Below are 23,330 nucleotides of genomic sequence, written 5' to 3'. Positions count from 1 at the left end.
GAAAAAAGGCAAAGTATTTGACAGGAGCCCTGAACCTAGGGTCCATGCTTGGTCTGAAGAGAGTTCTGTGAATTCCCTGACATCCTGTCTACACTATCCATCTGTGTGCATGAACATTTTTCGGGGTAAAGAGATCCATAGCTTTAATCATATTCTCAAATAAGTAAAAATATACTGGTTTAGTATTATTTTCCACTTTCCAACTTGGGCATCTGTGTGGATATTTGGTAGCGTTAACTGAGATGTGGGTGATAAAAAATAAAGGAGGAGAAAGGAAGGTAGGTAAAGTAATTGACAGACAAAGTATCATTACCTTTCGGGTAAGGATGTTTTAAAGGATTTATAATTTAACATTTAAAACAATTACCTCAAAGACTTTTTCTTGCCTTTTAACATTGTGTTTTAGGAAAATATTTTGTATTGAAAAATTGAAATGAGCAGATTCTGATAGTTAAATTTTTTTTTATTTTGAAGCAGATTTAAAGAAATAAGCCTTAAATCAGCCTTTAAAGTTTGTTTGAAATTTAAGGACATGTGATATGAACATTTAAAATTGCTTATTTCAAGCAAGCATTGAGAATTCTACAGAATGCTAGGTTAAGAGCAGTGTGTGTGTGTGTTTTACTCTGTGTATTAGTGTCAAGTAAGTTAGAGGATACTAGCCTAATTTTTTATTTAATAGATTGGCACTTTTCTGTTAAACTTAGCCTGTTTGGGTGTTTCATGCTTCTCCACGTCAGATTTCAATTTTGAGAGAATGAAAATGTTGAGTATGTGGTTTTCTGATGGTGCACTCTCTTGTAAATAACCCTTAGGCTGCTAGTCATTTATAAATACCTTGATTATACTTATTTAGCTGTATTTCCATAATGATTTTATTTAACTTCCACTTTCACTTGTTCTTTTCAGATGTAATACTGTAGATATTAAACTTTTTAGACTTTTATGTTAGAAATAACCTTAGTGCAGTGACTAGAAAGACACTGAAACTATGGGCTTTACATCAAGGCAAGGCTGTATTTTGATCTAGACGAGGCTGTTTTGGTATATTTTTCCCCACGCTCTGTCTTTTCAGATTGAATTACTGATTTTTCCCCCTTTGTTTTGTTCGTTGTGGTTTTGATGTTTTTTTTCCTTTCAGCTAAAGGAGCAGCCCAGTGGTTTTCAAGAAGTGCCAAAGTGCACTGACTGTCTCATGATGACTGGTGCCTCAGGGAGGGTCATGATTCCTGGATACAGGATCGACCTGATCCTGGATGTCACTTCAAGCAGTCAGATCGTGGGGAAAAGCCTTGTCTAATGGCTAGCCTTCCTCAAAAGTCTGATGCTAGTCATCTCGGAAGGCCTCAGAAAAAGCCTTAAAGGTGAGCAGAGTAGAGTGTAGTTCTCTCTGGGGGCTATGACTATTTGTTGGAGAATCTAATTCAACATAGAATGACAACCCTAACCTGATAAATCCAGGTTCAATTGGTAATTAACTTTGAGCTTATAGATTGGTTGATGATTATCAGACCCCAGCTTTTGAGTTAGTAGAACCACCTTGCTAAGCTTAAGATCTATAAGTGAGGAACTTGGTATTTCCTGGGGCTCTTCACAGCTTTAGGTTAGTATCTGTTGTCTTAGATGGAAATAGCCTTGCTATCATAGCTAAGAAACACTTTGGTTACAAAATTGCACTTGGTTGTTAAGTATGGATAGTTTTGTTTTGTTTTTTTAGTTTAGCTAACAAGGTATTCTCTTGATTTGTGTATTTATTAGATACCAGTTATTTGGTATTACCAATTATCAAGGTTTGGAAGGATAAGTTTGCATTTGCTTTGTCTGTAATAATAAACTTTTTAAAGAAACATAGCTACCTTTGAACCAAGTTTGGATTTATATAGCTCATATTTTATTTCATTCTGTTGAAGAATATTAGTACTACCTGCATCATTTCAATGACATTTTTAGCACCAGAAAAAGATTCTCCAGAGATGTTTTGAGTATTTTGGAAAAAGTTTAATTCTAGGCCTCTTTCTCTGTGATTTGAAGCACTTAACAGAACTCAGTTATTCATGTAATAACATTGGTTGCTAATAACCTTGATTACTAAATTTAAACGCTAAAGCTTGTCCTAAGACTTAACTTTTTTTTTAAAATTGAACCACCTATATTAGTAAAAAAAAAAAAAAAAAAAAAATTGAGTATGTACCATTCCCAATGTATGCACATTTTTAAATTTAGAAATTATATATGTGACTACTATATTAATATTATTATGTTAAAAACATATTAAAATAGAACTTTAAAAAGATGAGATGAAAAAATTTATACAAAGGAAATTCTGATCTTTGCTTCTTGTATAACATGGATCATGATTTATACTAGGGGTCAGCAAACATTTTCTTTGAAGGGCCAGATAGTGAACATTTTAGGTTTTTCAGCCTTTATAGTGTGTATTGGAACTACTCCACTGTTGGAGGACAAAAGCAGCTATAGACAGTATGTTAAATGAATGAGAGTGGCTGTATTCAATAAAATTTTATTTACAAAAAATAGGCTGTGGGCTGGATTTGGTTGGTGGGCTATAGTTTGCTGATCGCTGGTGTATACCCTGTTTTGTAGACTACTGCTCTAGACCTTGGAGTTATATTGTACTACTTCTGTTAGATCCTTTTCACATTAGTTTTAGAGAGTGGACTTTATGGAATTGATTTTTCCTTTATGAAGTGGGTAGAACACCACTAGTAGAGTGTATTCAGTTAAAGTGAACAGATGCTTATTGAACAGTAGTGAAGTTCAGACACAGAGTTAGGTACTGGCTCATGAGTTTGATATGAGAGGTACAGTTATGGCATAGTGTAAGATGTAAAATTAATAAAGCACAAGCTAATAAGATGGTACAGTTGAGAAAGTGAGGCCAGAGCTGTCTCTAGGAAATGTCTTGAGTTGGATTTGGAAAGGTTCATTCAAGTTTGTGAAGTAGATGGATGCAAAGACATAAAGGTCACTGAAGAGAGTTTGGGAGAACTGTATGTACCTCAGTATTGATAGCTGGCAAAGTGTTCAAGAAAAACAGCAGCAGGAAATGAGACTAGATAGATTGGCATGGTCCATCCTGTATTCTCTGCCAAGGAGTTTCGACTTTGTCTTATAGACTGATGGAAACCTTATAGATTGAACCTTATAGATGGACCTTACGGATTGAAGAGATTTTAGTAGAGGAGAAAGTTATTAGATTTGCATTTTAGAAAGATAGTGGAAGTAGCGTGGACTATACAAAGAGCAGGATTTTTTGGCACCTCATCTGTTTTCACTTCCTCATAAAAGAGGACATGATTGTAGGTTGAACTATACCAGACATAAAATTAAGAAACTTGGAGTGCTATTTAGCAATAAAAAGGAATGAACTGGTGACATGTTACAACATGGATGAACCTCAAAAACATTATCCTAGATGCAAAGGACCTCATATGGCATTATTCCATTTATATGGAATGTCCATAAAGTTGATTAGTGCTTGCCTGGAAGTGTTTGGGAGACTGACTGCAAATAGGCACAGGGATCTTTTTAAGATGTTGGAAATGTTCTAAAACTGCATGGTGATGATGGTTGTACAACTCTGTAAATTTACTAAAACTCATTGAACACATAAAATGGATGAATTTCTCAATAAAGTTGTTAAATTTAGAAAGCCTTTACCTTTGCAATTTGTTGGGGTAAAACTTTGTTGAAGAAAGTATTTCCGTATTGCAGGTTGTCAAGTGATTGCTCTTTCCTCTGAACAAATATTGACCTTAAACTACTAGAAGCTAAAAAAAAGTTTTGATTTTTTAATCAAAAACTCCTTTTGGATGTACATTGGATATTCCTAAGGATATACATTTTAACTGTAGAGTGTAACCATGGGAACTAACAATAAATAATCGGGTTGGTATTAAGTTTTATGGAATTCACTTTGACTTTAATAATTTTTTTTGAGACAGGATCTTGCTTTGTTGCCTAGAATTTCTTAATTTTCCTTTCCTTAATAAACATGATATGAGGAGAATCTTCTTCATTGCTTATATTGGACAATAGTATTAAAGTTAGAAATAGCCTAAGGGAAATTTACTTGATTTTTTTTTCAAGGAAATATACTAAAGAAAAAGCTGATATAGGATGCTTTTAAATTTATAAATTGTTTCCTCATAATCTTAGCAGTTACAGGAAATGAATAAAAAGAATGCAAAACAATTGGAAAATGGTTAATTTTATTCAATAAATATGTATTTAGGGCCTACCATGTGCCTAGGCACTGTTCTTAGATTGTGAAGGACTCTTACTATGTTACTTTCTTTTATTCCTGGCTACCAAAATAATGTATGAGTTTGAGCTTAATCATTTTAAAAAATGTGTAAACTTAAATGTTTAACTTTTATTGTTTACAAGATAATTTCACATCTCCTGTAATTCTCAATTCTGTGACAGTGAGGAAAATGTCTTAGTAAGGCTGATTTCTGCCTAAGAGGCAGAGCTAGGACTTGACTGTTTGTTTTATTTTTTCAGGTCCATTGCTCTTTACACTCTAGTGTGGGATTAAAAGAAAAAGAAAGCAACAGTATTGTACTGCATAAGGACAGTCATATAGGTCAGTGAGATAGAATTGAGAGTCTAGCAGCAAAACCCATACATTTATAGTCAGTCGATTTTTGACAAGAGTTAAGACAGTTTAATGAGAAAAGAATAATTTTCTGGCCGAGCACAATAGCTCATGCCTGTAATCCTAGCACTTTGGGAGGCCAAGGCAGGTGGATTGCCTGAGCTCAGGAGTTCAAGACCAGCCTGGCCAACCCGGTGAAACCCCATCTCTATTAAAAAATACAAAAAATTAGCCGGGTGTGGTGGCGTGCGCTTGTAATCCCAGCTACTCGGGAGGCTGAGACAGGAGAATGGCTTGAACCTGGCAGGTGGAGGTTGCAGTGAGCCGAGATCACGCCATTGCACTCCAGCCTGGGTGACAGAGCAAGACTCTGTCTAAAAAAAAAAAAAAAAAAGAATAATTTTCTTAGCAAATGGTTTTGGGCCAACTGAATATGCATGCACATGCAAAAGAATGAAATTGAACCTCTACCTTATATGCAAAAATTAGATCAAAATGGGTCAAAGACTCAAATATAAGAGCTAAAACTTAGAAGAAAACATAGACTTAATCTTCCTGACCTAGGATTAGGCAAGTTTTAGACAGGACACCAGAATCACAAAGAACAACTAGACAAATTGGACTTCCGAGTTAAAAACTTTTGTTTCAAAGGATACTGTCAAGAAAGTGAAAAGATAGTAACAGAATGAGGGAAAATATTTGCAAATCCTTTATCTGTGAAGGGCATGATATCCAGAATATATAAAGAACTATAACAACATAAAAATAAAAAGACAACCTAATTTAAAAATGGTCAAAGGATTTGATTAGACATTTCTCCAGAGAAGATATACAAATGGCTAGTAAGTACATGAAAAGATGCTCACCATCATTTGTCATGAAGGAAATGCAGATTATAACCATAATGAGATAGCAGTTTACACCTACTATGACATATAATAAAAAAGATGGACCATTACAAATGTTGGTGAGAATGTAGAGAAACTGTAACCTTCATACTTTGCTAGTGAGGATGTAAAATGATGCAGCTGCTTTGGGAAATAGTTTGGTGGTTCTTCAAAAAGTTAAACATAGAGTTACCTTATGCTAACTCCAATAATTCTATTCTGGGGTATATACCTAAAGAAATGAAAACATGTCTACACAAAAACCTGTAAGTGAACATCATATTAATGTCATTCATAATAGCCAAAAAGTGGAAACAACACAAATGTCTATTACCTGATGAATGGATAAACAAAATGTGATATATCCATACAATGGAATATTATTCAGCCTTAAAAAGGAATACAATTGTCTCACGTAGTGCAACATGGATGAACCTTGAAAACTAAGTGAAAGCCAGACACAAAAGGCTACTTACTGCAAGTTTCCATTTATATGAAGCAAATCCATAGAAACAGAAATAAGTGGTTGCCAGAGGCTTGGGGTAAGGGTAGGATGCTAATGTATAGAGAAGGGTTTCATTTTCAGGTGATCAAAATGTTCTGAAAGTAGACAGTGGTGATGATTGTACAACTCTGACTTCCTGGTTCAGCCACTCTAAATAAATGAATGAAACAAATGGAAGAACTTGTATCTTTACTCTCATACACCCACACTATTTTCCTCTCTGGTGCCTATCTTCTTTATTTCCTTTTGCAACAAATTTAGAGATCATTTCTGTTATCTCCTTGACTTCCCTACCTCCTTTTAAATCTATTACAGTCTGACTTCCGATTCTACCTTTGTTAATAAGATCACTAATAATGTCCTTATTTTCCAAATCCAAATTTGCTTTTTAGTTTTTCTTTCATGATGTTTTGCCAGCACTATTGAACACTGTTTTTTTTAAAGCTTCCCTTGACTTCTGTGTTTACACTTTCCTGGCTCTGCTTTGGCTTTTTGTTTTGTTTTAATTTCCATCCTTGACCTTAGTGTATTTGCCTGTCCCTAAGTGTTAGCAGTTTAGTCTTAGATTTTCTTACATGTTTACTGACATACTCTTGGACAATTTCATTCCTGTGGCTTTATCCATGTTCATCTGCACAGAAGTGTGTGTATTTGGCCTAAAAGCCTTGGTAACTCAACTTACTCTCAAATAGTTTGTCAAATATTAATAATTATATATTACTGTACTACTACATTTTCATGCCGCTGGTAAAGACATACCGGAGACTGGGCAATTAATAAAAGAAAGAGGTTTAGTGGACTTAAAGTTCTACATGGCTGGGGAGGCCTCACAATCCTGGTGGCAGGCAAGGAGGAGCAAGTCATGTCTTACATGGGTGGCAGCAGGCAAAGAGAGAGAGCTTGTGCAGGGAAACTCCTGTTTTTAAAACCATCAGATCTTGTGAGACTTATTCCCTATCATGAGAACAGCATGGCAGAGACCCGCCCCGTGATTAAATGACCTCCCATGGGGTTTCTCCCACAAAATGTGGGAATTGTGGGAGTTACAATTCAAGATGAAATTTGGGTGGGGACACAGCCAAACCACATCAATCACCATTATTATTGTTATATAAAAGAGAAGTAAATGTGACAAAATGTAAACTGTCTATGAATCTAGATGAATGGGACCCTGGAGCTCATAGTACAATCACTGCAACTTTTCTGTGAGATTGAAATTTTTCAAATAGATTTTTAAAGAATTTTTTTTTTAAGTGAACAGTTTTGTGCCATTTAGTACATCTTTCCTTTAAAAAAAAAAAACTCTCATACTTGTCAGGGTATTAAGTTGCTATTTGTGAGTTTCTTATATATTCTAGGATAGGCAGATCTGTTTTGTATACCTTTTTCCCACTGCATCATTTCAGTTTGGATATTCTTGACTTTTGAATTGTTCTTGGAAATAATTAGAAAAAAGTAGGGATTGGGATTGTTGGAGGGTGAAACCATAGGGAGAGAAAGGAAGTTGAGGAATTCAATCTTGAGTCTTAGAACTACGTGTGTGTGTGTGTGTGTGTGCGTGTGTGTGTGTGTATGTATAGAAGAACTACATATATATATATATATGGAAGGAAAAAACGGAAATGAATCTATAAAGGCCTGATAGTACTTACGTATTTTCTTGTTATTGTCTGTTATGTTATGAATAGGACCTGCGGCTGTATTATGTTTGAGAAATAGGATTTAAGAAATACCCACTCAGTTTCACCAAAAATGTTAAAATTTTATTTGCTTTTAAAAAAGCTTTTATTAAGCTTCTTTTCCATCTACATTATCCAAGCACATCTGAATAATTGGGACTAGAGTTGGACTAGATGTCGGAGGGAGCAACTTTCTATTTATTAAATTACGGAAAGATTTAGCATTTGTTTGATTAGAATGAGTGCTTTCCTGCCCTTAACACACATACAGTGCCTCTTCGAATGCATATTTTCTGCAACAAAGAAAAACAAATTAACAAACCAGTAGTTGAACCTTCAAGGATTCTGAAAAGCTTCTGGCAAGTTATATTTTTTTAGGATATTGGTTCAGCTTCTCTATTTGGGACAAAAATAGCTGGTTTAAAAATACAGAAGGCTTTTCCTTTCACATCAAAGATAGAACTGGTAGTAGTCAGGGAGGTGGAGTGGTTCTGCTCTAAGCTATTGTCTAGGGTTCCAGGTTTCTTCTACTTTGTTCCTCTATCTTTGTTTTTATCTGAATGGTTGTTGCTGGTTTCACAGCACATCATACAACTGGATTTCAGCCTGCGGGAAGGAGTAAAGAGTGTAGAAGGCACACAGCTTCCTAATATAAGCATGACCTAAAACATAAATGACAGTTGCAATGAGAGTCCATCAACTAGAATTTGGCCACACTTAGCTGTAAGGCAGAATGGAAACTAATCCCTGCTTGGGTGGCTGTGAGTCCAGTTAAAATTTGGGGGGTTTAATTAGTAGAAGGAAGGAGAGACTAGATGTGGAGGGGCAGTTATCAGAAATTAAAGGGGTGGTAAGCTTGAAAGCTTCTTTGCTTTCTAGTGTGACAGCTTGTTCTGAGCTTATCTTGTACATTTTTGCCTCAGACCTGAAATCAGTTTAGGTTTCATGTATTAGGACATGGTATATGGAAACCATAGCATGGGTTTTAGAAAAGGGTGCATTGCCATTGAGTTAATCATCATTTTCAGGCTTTCTCGGTACAAAGCTAGGAAATATTTTTTTCTGAAAGAGAAAATAGGTCATGAATCCCTACTACTATTTGCATTTCACTTTTAAGGTAGGTATTTAAAATGTTAAAGAATGTGTTTCTGTCATAAAGACCAAAGTTTGATTCCTGGTTCTGCAACTTATTAGAGGTATAATTTTTTTGCTCATTTTGAGTTTCAGTTTTCTCATCTTTACAATGGGAATAATAACTGCATCTCATGGTTGTCATATGATTAAATGAGATAAGTCCTCAGAGATTTTTACTGATTTTATTATTCTCTATCACAATGCAAAAAGGAGAGACCCCTAATTCTTCTTACAGGGGTTAGAGAAGACTTAGAGACACTTGTGCCATCAGGGAAGATTGAATTTTAAATGGGATATGGAGGTTTAGTGAGAAGAAATACCCAGGTAAGGGACCCAGCAGAGGCTGCGATCTGCATTTGTCAAGGCTTGTGCATAGGATTCTATTTTGACTCTTTAAAAAAAAAATCTTTTTTCTTATAGTATTTATCATAGTGTGTAATTAAGTAGTAGTTTGTGTGCTTATTTGCTTACTGTCTGACTGCCTTTCTGCCCCACAATGACAAGGAAGGACTATCCTGTCTTTCTTTTTGATTACCATTATACCTCTAGTGCCTGCCACATAATAGTCACACAGTTGATGTTCAGACCCTGAATAAAATTTTGAAGCATTTATAAATATCACAAAATTTCCCATTTGATTATATACATAAATAATTCTGCACTTATTTCAGTGTTACCTACTGAGGGTTACCTACTAGTTGATCTAGTTTCTTCCAAGTCAATAACTTTAATTACTCTGGAGAATTTTGCACACTTAATAGCATTAGTTCTTTATCGATTTTTATTGAAAGAGTAAATGAATAAATTTGCTGGTGTTCTAGTCTGTTTGGATCAGGTTCTGAGCCACAGTATGGATATACTGGTGTGTTGTGAAATGTGTGTCAAGTAATTTATTGTTAACAAGAGTTTAAAGTACTTCAGGTATCCCTTATAATGAAACCACTCTGGTGTTTCCATTTTGTTATGTTGCCTTAAGAGGGAGAGAGCTGCACATACAGGTTGTTCTCCCAAGAATTACCTGTAGTACTCCCATGGGAGAGAGAGAGCTCATGTGTACGCTTGTGAGCCTCAGCACCTCTGTGCTGCATCTTTTGTGTCTGCATGGAAAGATTCAGAATGAGAATTCTCACCTGGATCTTTAGGGAAGTATTCTGAGAAAGGAGGCAGCATGGTACAATATAAGACACTAGATCCTAAGTCAAATGGCATTTGCTTTCTAGAACCTTTTCTTGTTTGGCTACTAAATACATGGCACTCAAATTTTGCATATGCTTATTTTTGTTGTTATTGTCCCCTTTGTTGAGGTATAATTTATATATAATAAAACATAGCAATTTCGAGTGTAAAACTTCATGAATTCTGACAAATGTAAGTCATGTATTTAATACTACGATAATAGTATAAAATATATGTTACTCCAAAGAAATTTTCTCATTCCCCTTTGTAGTTTCTATCACCCTCCCTTGACAACTGATGTGCTTTCCGTCACTATAGTTTTGTCTTCTCTAGAATTTGGAATTATACAGTGGACACAAAAAATTAACTATAAAAGACTACACACTGTATAATACGTGGCTGGCTTCTTTCATTTAGCATAATGCTCTTGAGATTCATTCTTGCTGCATATGTCAGTAGATTGTTTCTTTTTATTGCTGAGCCATATTCCATTGTATGGCTATACTACAGTTTGCTTATCCATTCACCAGAGGGAACATTTGGGTTTTTTGACCATTATGAATAAGCTACTGTGAACATTGGTATACAAGTCTTTTTATAGACCTATGTTTTATTTCTCTTGGGTGTATACCTACGAGCATAATTGGTGGGTCATATAATAAGTGTATATCTAGCTTTATAAGAAACTGCAAAATTGTTACCAAAGTGTTTGTACTATTTTGTATTCCCACCAGGAATGTATGAAAGTCCTAGTTACTCTACATCTTTCCAACACTTGAATTTTTTCAGTTTTTAAAGTTTATTATCTCTTTTTCGTTTTAGTTTGCATTTCCCAAGTAACTAAATATATTGAAAATCTTTTCATGTGTTTCTTTTCTTTTCTTTTTTTTTTTTTGAGACGGAGTCTCACTCTGCCACCCAGACTGGAGGGCAATGGCGCAATCTCAGCTCACTGCAACCTGTGCCTCCCAGTTTCAAGTGATTCTCCTGCCTCAGCCTCCCGGGTAGCTGGGGTTACAGGTGCCTGCCACCATGCCCAGCTAATTTGTGTATTTTTAGTAGACAGGTTTCACCACGTTGGCCAGGCTGGTCTCGAACTCCTGACCTCAGGTGATCCACCCTTCTCAGTTTCCCAAAGTGCTGGGATTACAGGCGTGAGCCACTGCACCTGGCCCATGTGCTTGCTTGCTTGCTTGCTTATTTATTTATTTATTTATTTTTGAGACAAAGTCTCACTTTGTCACCCAAGCTGGAGTGCAGTGGCACGATCTCGGCTTACTACAACCTCTGGCTCCCGGGTTCAAGCGATTCTCGTGCCTCAGCCTCCCGAGTAGCTAGGATTACGGGCACCCACCACCACACCCAGCTAATTTTTTTATTTTTAGTAGAGACAGGGTTTCACCATGTTGGCCATTCTGGTCTCAAACTCCTGACCTCAGGTGATCCACCTGCCTCGGCCTGCCAGAGTGCTGGGATTACAGGTGTGAGTCATGGTGCCCGGCTCCATGTGCTTATTTTCTATCTGTATCTCTTTGGTGAAGTGAGCATCCTGACCTTGGCTGTTTTTTATTTGGTAGGCTGTCTTATTGCTAATGAGTTATAAGAATTTTTTACATATTCTGGATAGGATACAAGTTATTAGATATATGTTTTTCAAATACTTTATCCCAGTCTTTAGCTGCTTTTTTATATTTTAGAGTGTCTTTTGAAGAGTAAAGTTTTAAATTTATTTTTTCTTTTTAGTTTGTGTTTTCTGCGTCTTATTTAATAGATCTTTTCCTAGCCTGAGATACTAAGGATTTTCTCCTGTATTTTCTCCAAGGAGTTTTATAGTTTGTGCCCTTACTTTGAGGGTAATAATTCATTTAGAATTTCTGTGTATGATAGGAGGAAAGTGTTGAGATTTATTTTTGACATATGGATAATTAATTGTATCAGCATTTTTATTGGAGAGATTATCATTTCCTCACTGCTGAAGCATCTTTGTTGGGTCAGTTAGCCATGTTTTTGTGTGGCTGTTTCTGGACTTTCTATTCTGTTTTGTTGATACCTGTGTCTTTGGCAGTACAACATGGTCTCAACTACTGTGGCTTTATAACAAGTCTTGAAATCATTTAGTTAAGTCTCCAACTTTGTTTTTATCCAAATTGCTTTCTTTATTCTAGGTCCTTTGAGTTTACATGTAAATTTAGAATCAGGCTTATTAGTTTTTATAAGAAAGCTTACTGCAATTTTGATTGGAATGACATTGAATCTATAAATCAGTTTGAGGGAAAAATGACACTTTTTACCTTATTAGCTATTCTGATCCATGAGCATGGCATATTTTTCAGATTTAAGTGTTTTATTTTCTCAGCAATATTTGTAGTTTTCAGATGGGAGTTTATACATATGTTAGGTATTTTATATATTTTGATGTTATTATTGATCGGTCTTTTTACTTTCAACTTCTGATTATTTGTTGTTAGTACATAAACAGTTGACTTTTTTGCATCTTTACCTGGTATCCTGTGACCTTTCTAAATTTTCTTGTTACTTAGTAGCTTTTCTATATTCCTTGAAGCTTTTTACATACAAAATCATCTTGTCTGAATATAGACAGTTACACTTCCTTTCCAAATCTGTTGGCCTTTTATTTCTTTTTCTTGCTTCAATGTACTGGTGAAAGTACTGAGAATGGACATTGTTGTCTTGTCTTGAAATCTAGAAGCTTAACATTAATTTGTTAACATTAACATTTAATTTTAAGGAACACCAATTGTTCCTTAAAATTAAAAAAAAATACTACCTATGATGAATTAGCATTGTAACAAAAAAAATACAAATAATAAATTACCTAAACTATATCAGACAGCACAAATAAAGGCAGTTGACATTGCCAGATTTCTGAGAAAACAGATAAAACTATCAAAGCTATGAGATGGTATTATAACTGTTTCACTGACTATGAAAAGCTGTTGCTGAGGAATCAAATATCTGTCCAGAGCCAACATTTAAAAGATAAGTGTTATATTGGCTGGTAGTTTGTAATTGAAATAAGAATATAAAATATTCTAATAGAAAATGCAAATGAAATACTCAGAGTCTTTAGTATACCTTGAAGTTATACTATTATTATTATTATTATTTGAGACGAATTCTCACTCTGTCACCCAGTCTGGAGTGCAGTGGTGCGATCTTGGCTCACTACAACCTCCGCCTCCTGGGTTCAAGCCTCAGCCTCCCGAGTAGCTGGGACTACAGGCATGTGCCACCATGCCTGGCTAATTTTTGTATTTTTAGTAGAGACAGGTTTTCACCATATTGGCCAGGCTGGTCTTGAACTCCAGACCCCAAGCTATCCGCCCAACTCGGCTTCCCAAAGTGCTGTGATTATAGGCGTGAGCCACTGTGCCCAGCTGAAATTATATTTTTCAAACTCAAGGTGCTAAAAAGGTCAAGATCATTAAACACACATTATAAAATATGACCCTGATGCTCTGCTTAACTTCTAATGGCCAAAAGGAATTTAATTAGTAGACTTAGTCTGGGGAAGGCTTAGACTCAAACTCTGTGATACTCAAATGCTATGGAGCTATGATATGGAAGAAGAAAGGGTTATGCAGCTGCCTAGATAATTTTATGCTATAGTTGGAAAAATTTCTGTGCACATTTAATGTTAAATTTGGGGAAGCAAAGAAATATATTAAATTGATGATACACCTTATAGGTTTAGGTTTGTTGGAGGATTAAATACGATGATTAAAGCAAGGTAACTCATTGAAACCTTGTCACATTATAAGCATTCAGTAAATGATGAATTATCAATCTCTTAACTTGTGTGATTATGGGCAATATTTGGTGTGGCCAAGAGGTCTTTTAAGTTTTTTTCCGTCTCCCTCCTTCTTTGAGTTATCAAGAAAGAGATTATTATTTTTTAATACAACCTAGTTTCACAAATAGGGACATATATAACATACTACAGAAAGTTTCTATTGATGTTTTTGTGCTTGAGGCATTAAGTGCTCTCAGGTACCTGGAAAAATAATGGCTCTCCAAAATGATTCAAAGCTTTTCCTTTATAATTTTTAAGATTCCTTGCCAATGTGCTTTAAATGAACTTTCTGACTTATTAATAAAACTCAATGACCGGGTGCAGTGGCTCTTGCCTGTAATCCCAGCACTTTGGGACGCCAAGGAGGGTGGATCACCTGAGGTCAGGAGTTCAAGACCAGCTTGGCCAACATAGTGAAACCCCGTCTCTACTAAAAATCTCTACTAAAAATACAAAAAGTTAGCTGGGCATGGTGGCAGGCGCCTGTAATCCCAGCTACTCGGGAGGCTGAGGCAGGAGAATCACTTGAACCTGGGAGGCAGAGGTTGCAGTGAGCCGAGATCGTGCCACTGCACTCCAGCCTGGGCAACAAGAGCGAAACTCCATCTCAAAAAAAAAAAAAAAAAACCCACCTCAATAGTTTATTCTAGTCTAAATGTTTTATGGTTGATTCTGAATAATTTGGGCTATTATTTAACAATTATCTGTAGTTATACTTTAGCATTGATAATGTTATTGTACTTTTTTTTTTTTTTTTTTTGAGACCGAGTCTCACTCTTGCCCAGGCTGGAGTGCAGTGGCACGACCTTGGCTCACTGCAACCTCTGCCTCCCGGGTTCAAGCGATTCTCCAGCCTCACCCTCCCGAGTAGCTGGGATTACAGGCGATTGCCATCATGTCTGGCTAATTTTTGTATTTTTAGTACAGACGAGGTTTTGCTGTGTTGGCCAGACTGGTCTCAAACTCCTGGCCTCAAGTCCCAAAGTACTGGGATTTAGGCATGAACCACTATGCCTGGCCATACCGTACAGAAACACTGTTATGGTGTATGTATGTGTCCATTTGGAACTTAGTTTTGTAGTCTTTTTTTAAAATCATACTTTATTATAGTACCTTGTTATCATTTTGAATATGTTAAATCAACACTATAATAGTTAAGGTAGACAGAACATTAGGACATACCGTATTCTATATTTTTTCATCTGTATTTGGTATCAGTCCCTGGATTTTTGCTTTTATGAGTCTGTTTCTTTCATTCCTATTATTTTTGTTATCAGTCATCCTAGTGCTTTTTTAAATGATTGCATTAGCTTTCTAGCTTGTCTTGGCTGCTTTCAGTCTGTCCTGCAGGTTGCAAAATTATTTTAAAGCATACCACTTGAGTGTATTACTCTACTGTTCACAATGTTTCATTGCTTTCCATTGTCCACTAGGTTGCTCAGTGCCCTTCACAACTTAGCCGGTCACATTATTTATTCATCCATCCATTTATTCATTCAGCCATATTTATTAGCTTCTATGAACCAGACAGGATGGAGGAATATGTGCTGTGAGAGCTTACAATGAATTAGATCTGGTCAAGGAGGTCATTGGAGGGCCAAGATCTGAAGAGAGTAGGATTTGTTACTCAAAAAATAGAAAAGAGGATTGTACCAGACAGAGGGACTAGCATGTACAAAGGCTTTCTTTCTTTTTTTTTTTTTCTCTCTGAAAGGAGTACATTTTGAGAATGAAGAACTGAAAGAAGGCTAATGTGGCTTAGACACAGGGGTGTCCAATCTTTCAGCTTCCCTGGGGCACATTGGAAGGAAGAACAATTGTCTTGGGCCACACATAAAATACACTAACACTAATGATAGCTGATGAGCTAAAAAAAAAAAATCACAAAAAAATCTCATAATGGTTTAAGAAAGTTTACAAATTTGTTTTGGGCTACATTCAAAGCCATCCTGGGATACATGTAGCCTGTGGACCACGGGTTGGACAAGCTTGGCTTAGAGCATAAAAGAAGAGGGATCGTAGTACAAGATGGAAAAGAAGGTTGGACTTGACCATATAGGGGGCTTCCAGACCATGCTGAGTAATGTTATTAATATAAAAGCAATAAGAAGCCATCCAAGGGTTTTATTTAGAGGTAGAGGGTGGAGGAGAGGGAGATAAAAGTAGTTGTTGGAGCATTGTTGTTTAGTCTTGACAATAGCTTGGTCAAGGAGGTTGGTGATGGTAGAGGAGTTTCAGTTTCAAGAGATATTTAGGAGGTTAAATCAGTAAAACCTGATGACATATAATACAGTTGGGGGTATAAGAAACAGGGAGGAGGTGATGTAAGAAACAGGGAGGAGGTGGTTATCCATTATTCGATAAATAATGATGCCATTTTACTGGGTTAGGGAATATTGGAAGAGAGGACCATTTTGGGTAGAGGAAAATCTTAAGTTCAGTTTTGAACATGTTTACTTGACATACCCTTTGAGCCATTCAGGAGGGTGTGTCATGAGGTAGAATATTTGGTGCTCAGAAGAGAGAGAGATAGAGGCTCAAAATACAGTTTTTATTATTATTATTTGATTATTGATAGAAATTGAAGCTGTGAGTAGTAGGGTTGAGGGTTGAGACTATACATTGGGCAAGACCTAAGACTGATTCTTGAGGATCTGCAGCACTTACTAGTTAGGTATTGGAGGTTTTGTCTAGGTTAGGGGTGAGGATGGAAGGCAGGAGCAGCCAGAGGAGAGAAGGAAAACCATGAAAATATTTCAGCATGAAAGCCAAAGGAGGATTCCTTTCAAAAGACTGGGAAGTAGTTTTGAATGCTGCCTGGAAGCCAGATTTGAAAATCTCCAATATTTTAATGACTCAAGGAGAGATCTGCTGCTGTGTAACAAATCATCGCAAAACTTAGTGACTTAAAACAACAGTTTATTATTTCTTAAGAATTTGTGAGTTGGTTACATTAGCCCCAGGCTTATCCAGGACTGGAACGTACAAGATGGTCTTATTTAAATATGTCTGGGGCTTTGGTGCTGCCAGTTTTCTGGGGGACCTTGCTTCTCATCCCTGTGGCTTCTGTCTCCATCATTTAGTAGCATAATTCAAGCTTTTTTACATGGTAGCCAGCTTCCATGGAAGTGGAAATAAAGCTGCTAGGCCTAGTAAGACTTAGACTCTGAATACCTCTGAGTACTTCAGAGTACTGTGCCATCTACCAGAGTAACCAAGCCGAAACAAAACAAAAACCCATTGATGACTTAGTATGAGAGTTGTTTGTGGAAAAAAAAAGTAACAGTAGGGAAATCCAAGAATTGATAGGCTAAGTATAACTCCAAAAGACAGATATATTGAGTGAGAGGACTGGGGAATGAAGAAAATTTCCTAATTATTCCTCTGCATTTTCTTTAAGCTTGCCCTCAACTGGGCTGCTAATTTCCTCAACACTTCCTCTTTCTTTCCTCATGTACTCCTTTTCCCTGGATGTTATTTCTCTATCTCCCTATATTAAAATCCAACCCATCCTTAAAGGATTAAAGGCTTTCTTAAAAATCATTCTCTCCTCTGCACTGTATTCTCCACCAGTTCTGAAGTTTAATTTAGTTTTCATCCCAGTATTTATTATTATGATTTCTTGTTTCCTATGTGTTTGATCATGATCATGAAGTAACTCTTCATTACTCTCTAACTTGCATGAGGTTCTGGATTCTCAGTAAACTTATTATTCTTCACACTTGCTCAGATGCTACTTCCTCTGAGAAGTCTTCCCTGGTTTATCCCCTAATCATTTATTCTTTTGTACTTTATGCATATTTTTATTGTTGTACATATCATAACACATAATTGTTTACTTACATGTTCTTGAAAGTAGAAGATTACAATGTCTAATGTGTTGCCTTTCATTAAATAACTCCTGAGTTACAGCTTGATTTCTGATCCCTCTTCTAATTTTTTTAAAAGGCCCCACATGTTAACAATAAAATGTGTGTATTTATCATGACTAATTATTTCTTTGATACTGTGCTGAGTTCATTGGTACTAGGCCACTGCAGTAAAATATTAAAAAAAACTTATGATTTGGTATATGAAGTTAAAAATTACAAGAAATAATATATGGTCAAGTTTTTTATATCTCTTAATAAAGCAAGAATGAATATATGAGGTTATGTTTCATGTGGGGCTTCAGTGGAAGTATGTACATATGTAAATTCTCAGTATGCATCTTATATATTGAGCTGGATGGAGTGTTTGTTATGGTGCCAGCTTATGGAATATGTGTTTTTCCACCCCTTGCTCAAGGTGTCAGGTAGGCTTTGCAGCTCATGTGTTTATATTCTCTATGTATGGGCACATACAAGGGCCATAGAGATAAACTGGTTACACACACAGGAAAGAATAAGACTTCCAGCTCTTTGAGATAAGACTGGTTCTGTAACTCGTGACTTACATTAGCATGGAAACTTTGTATCTATGTGTGTATGTGTGTTGGGGTGGAGGGAGCACAGTTTGTTTTTTTTTTTTTAGTTTTTGCTTGTTTGTTTTGTGATGGAGTCTCCCTCTGTCACTCAATCGACAGGAGTGCAGTGGTACTATCATGACTCACTGCAACCTCAACCTCCTGGGCTCAAGCTACCCCCCTGCTGCAGCCTCCCAAGTAGCTGGGACTGCAGGTGTGCATCACCACGCCTGGGTTGTCTGTGTGTGTGTGTGTGTGTGTGTGTGTGTGCGCGCGTGCGCGCGTGCGCGTGTGTGTATTTGTAGAGATAGGATCTCACTATGTTGCCCAGGCTGGTCTCGAACTCCCGGCCTCATGCAGTCCTCCCTGCCTCAGCCTCCCAAAGTGCTAGGATGACAGGTGTGAACCACCACATTTGGCTAGGAGCACAATTTTTATTGGCAGGACACTGAGAGGTGCTTGTGATCTGATTATAACTCTAGCTTTGCATGTCTTTTACTTTGCTTAGACCGCATGAGTGGAATCTTCATTTATTATTTCGTATGACAAATACTGTGGGGGAAACAAAAGAATCAGATCCTTTTCCTTTCCCTTTTCCAAACTGGTGGGATAGGCTGCGAAGTAAATAGGTCATTAAAACTTAAGTGGGAAGCATGGTTATGAGAGTACATATAATTTGAATTACTTTGGTAATAGAACCAGTTGGCAGAACTTCCAAGTTCAAGAAAGGGAATATCTTTTTCTTTTCTTTTTTTTTTTTTTTTTTTTTTTTTTTTTTGAGATGGAGTCTCATTCTGTCCCCCAGGCTGGAGTGCAGTGGTGCCATCTGGGCTCACTGCAACCTCCGCCTCCTGGGTTCAAGCGATTCTCCTGCCTGAGCCTTCTGAGCAGCTGGGACTACAGGCACATGCCACCACGCCTGGATAATTTTTTGTATTTTTAGTAGAGACGGGGTTTCACTGTGTTAGCCAGCATGGTCTCGATCTGCTGACTTCGTGATCCGTGACCTTGGGCTCCCAAAGTGCTGGGATTGCAGGTGCGAGCCACCATGCCCAGCTAAGGGGAAATCTTGTGTTGGTACAGATCAGTCCTGACTCATGGTGGGCTCAGGTTTGATCCTCATCCAGCCAATTAGGTTGTATGCTAGGAGACATCTGTTTAGATTCCTGAGTTGAAGATGTTTTAAAAATAAACTTCTTTTATCTTTTTTTACTGTTTGTTGGTTTCAATTTTTTACATTCTACAGTTTAAAAAATAAGTAATAATGTATGAGAATTTTGGTTATCTGAGGTTTTATAATAGCTTTTCTTACAGTGAGCTAACTAAAATGTAATCTCAAATCTTGTTTATTCAGCGTAATTTATCTACGTTAAATCCTGAAATTGTGCTATGTTTATGGTAGGTGCTCCTTGAATAACTAAATAATTAAGATTTAAGTTGAGCTTTAGTCTAATTTTAGCAAAGTCACAAATAAAGAGGAAATTGCACTTTTATAAGTACATAAAATTTGAGCATACTTGGTGATAACTGTCACCTGCCTAATCTGCCATTTGTTTTTCAGACCAATGGAGAAGTAGGTTTTATTCCTTTTTTTTTTTTGGTAAGAAGTTGAAGACGGACTCAAAGGTGAAGGGGCAGTAAGGTCTCCAAGGGAAACTAGGAAAAATAGGACCGTCTTCCCAAATTTAAATTGAAGTTGCATTTCCTTTTCTGTTGGCTATGAAGATGATGACATAAGATATTTGGGTTGATGATACTACTGAAATTAATCATTTAAAATAACAATATGGAAAACCTCACTTGTATTCAAGCAAAAAATAAACTGAATGTAAACAATAATTTTCTCTGCTTATTAGTCCATTAGACTGAAACTTTGCCTAGTATAATTTTATAAGATTCTAATAAAGGCCCACAATATCATGGTTATGGGAAAATTACTATATTATTGAATCACACATGGTTTATTCAGTTCTTAAAATTGCAGTCCTCCCTCCCTAGATGTTCCAGACTTGATGATATAGCATGGGTTACTTAAGTGTGTTCTCCAAACAGATGTCTCCTAACATACAATCTTATATTACAGTTCATCTCTGAAAAGGGGATAATAATAGTATGTATCCCATTTGCTTGTTGTAAATATTGTATGTAAAGCTCATGGAATGGTGCTTGGCACATAGTAAGTGTTCAGAATATGCTAGCTATTGTCGTTTATTGTTATTGCCCATGTTTTAAGAAATGGAAGGGAAAAGCAAGAGGGAGAAAAATATATTGCCACTCTTTTGTATGACAAGTAACTAGGGGAAAAGCATAGGACTGTGCATTATAAAAATAACCTACAGTGTTTATAAGATGTATTAATTAAGGACTTAAAATCACTAGATTGATACAGAAATTAATTTAAAATTTTTTTCTAAAAGTAGTTATTTTTATAATTAAGGTTTTCTTTTTTCATTGAATGCAATTAGTTTTTTAATATTAGTAATTCAACATTTGATTTTTTAAAAATGCAGATTATATTTCCACTCCTGGTTAGGCAGTATAATACAGTGTTTAAGAGCGCAGTGTTTAAGAGCCAGACTTACCTGGATTTGAATTCTGTCTCCTCACCACTTACTGTGTACCTTCTGACAAGTCCTGAAGCTCTCTGTTTGTCGTTTGTAAGTGAGGATTATAATAGTGCCTATCTCATACATTTATTTTGTGGGTTAAATGAATTAATATATATAAAGGATTTAGCATAACTTGTGGCATCTAATAGTAACCACTATAAAAGTATTATTGTTATTAATGGCTAGTTTTTTTAAAGCATCATTAGTTCAGACACTTCCATTTGAATACTCAAACTAGAGTTTCTTGGGATTAAGTCTCAGAAAACAGCTCTTATGAAACTCTTATCCCATCCAGTGTTCAGAAATAAAAATCCTATTAAATATCTCGTTAGCTAGTACTGTGATTCTCAGTTTTCTTCTTTCCATTAAATACAGCTCTGAAACAGATTCCTTCAGGAACGTGATCCTTCTGTTTAGAACTCTTAAAGTATTGGGTGTATTTTATTATTTATCTTTAAATCCTCAGAGCCTAAACATACCTAGTATTTGGTAGGTACATTAAAAATGATGAGTGAATGCATGTATAGTTTTCAGGAAGTAGTCTACCTTCTTGCAGTGTATTTTAATGGCTGTTCAAGAATAACTCTTTGTTAGGAGTCCTTACAAATGTCTGAGCTTTGGAGTTAGTAATTACTGTACTTAATCTTTCTCTTGTTGAGTTGAGGCATATAGGAAGTTTTCTTGTCTTTGGTTTTGTATAAAATAATGATATTATTGTAAAAGAGGTATGGATAACTACTTGAATAATTTACTGGCTTTTGACAATTATCTTCATATTAATATGTTTCGGTACTTTGGATAAGAATAAGGAATATAAAAGTTTCTGCCATATTTGACTTGTTCTTTTTGTTTTGGATTTTAAAAAATTTAATAAATGAAACAGAAGATTGCAGGTTGATAGTGTGTAGTCTCCCTTGTTCCCCTCTTTCCTCCCTCTTTCCCTTCCAATTTTCAATTGCAAATTTGATTTATAGTCATTTAGTCCACATTTTCTTATTTTTACTACACATATCTAAAACTATTCTAAACATTGTTTACTTTTAACAATGTGTAGGGATGCTATTCTGTGCATCATTTTGCATCTTGCCTTTTTTCCTTCCACGTAATATTGTTTTTGACACAGGAATAGACTACCACGTGTACAGTCACCCGATATAAGAAAGAGGTGATATTCTAGTGCAGCATAGAAAGGATGGCCTGTATCAATTGGATATCCATTTGGGAAAAAAAATGTATCTTTGCCCCTATTTTGGACCATATTCCAAACTCAATTTCAGATGTATTTCAGGTTTGATTTTAAGTGGGAAAATAATAAGCTTTTAGAAGAAAACATGGGAGAGCATCTTCATTATCTATGAGGAAACAAAAAGCACTAACTGTGAAAGGAAAAATCTATTAAGATAAATTCTGTTTATCAAAAGATACCACTAAAATAATGCAAGAGGTAACAGAGTAGAAGATATTTGCAATACTATAATGTATCCAATAAAGCAGCGGTCCCCAACCTTTTTGGCACCAGGGACTGGTTTCCTGGAAGAAAGACAGTTCTTCTGTGGACATGGGTGGGTATGGTTTTGGAATGAAACTGTTCCACCTCAGATTATCAGTCATTAGTTAGATTCTCAGATAAGGAGCTCACAACCTAGATTCCTTGCATGTGCAGTTCACAATAGGGTTCAGGCTCCTATGAGAATCTAATGCCACTGCTGATCTGACAGGAGGTGGAGCTCAGGCAGTAATGCTTGCTTGCCCACTGGTCACTTCCTGCTGTGCAGCCCCATTCCTAACAGGCCACAGACTTGGGGATCCCTGCAATAAAAGACATCTGGAATAGATTAACAATCCTCCAAATCAATAAGAGAAAGCTAGACAACCCAATTAAAAATAATAAGCAGAAGACTTTAATAGTTACTTCACAAAAGAGCACATTGAAATGGCCAATAAGCATATGAAAAGGTATTCCACTTCCATAAACATCAGGGAAATTAAAACCCCACTACACACATACACACACACACACACCCAAAATGGCTAACATGAAAAAGACAGCCAAAACTAAGTGTTGATGAAGGAGATATAGAGCAACTGGTTCTGTTATACACTGCTAGTAGGAGTATAAATTGGTATAACCACTTTGGAAAACTGGCAGTATGTGATGAAAGTAAACATATTCATATCCAGCAGTTCCACAACTAGGTATATACTCAACAGAAATGCATACATATATTTTCCACAAAGACATGTACTGTAATTTCATACTTAAACAGTATTCATAATATACCCAAACAATTCAAAAGGATAATTATGGAGTTTGAGACCAGCCTGGTGAAGATCCCTTCTCTACAAAATATTAAAAAGTGAGCTGAGTGTGGTGGCACGTGCCTGTAGTCCTACCTACTTGGGAGGCTGAGGCAGGAAGATCTCTTGAGTCTAGGAGTTCGAGGGTGCAGTGAACTATGAC

The 23,330-nt window shown here is 36.2% G+C and overlaps 1 protein-coding gene across 12 annotated transcripts in view; it reads left to right on the top strand.

Moving 5' to 3' along the window:
* Positions 1-23,330, top strand: part of INTS6 (integrator complex subunit 6) — a 119,667-nt gene that overhangs the window by 30,787 nt on the left and 65,550 nt on the right. The window contains exon 1 of one of the 12 annotated variants that reach the window (XM_055244808.1): positions 1,217-1,364. The exons of the other annotated variants lie outside the window; for them this stretch is intronic. The gene's annotated coding sequence lies outside the window, so the exon portion shown is untranslated. Of the gene's footprint in view, positions 1-1,216; positions 1,365-23,330 lie in introns of those variants that run through there. 12 annotated transcript variants of the gene reach the window in all.

Source organism: Symphalangus syndactylus, chromosome 15, assembly GCF_028878055.3.
Source record: "Symphalangus syndactylus isolate Jambi chromosome 15, NHGRI_mSymSyn1-v2.1_pri, whole genome shotgun sequence".
Taxonomy (NCBI): domain Eukaryota; kingdom Metazoa; phylum Chordata; class Mammalia; order Primates; family Hylobatidae; genus Symphalangus; species Symphalangus syndactylus.
Note: the sequence above shows the minus strand (reverse complement) of the source record. Positions and strands in the feature narration are given on the sequence as shown.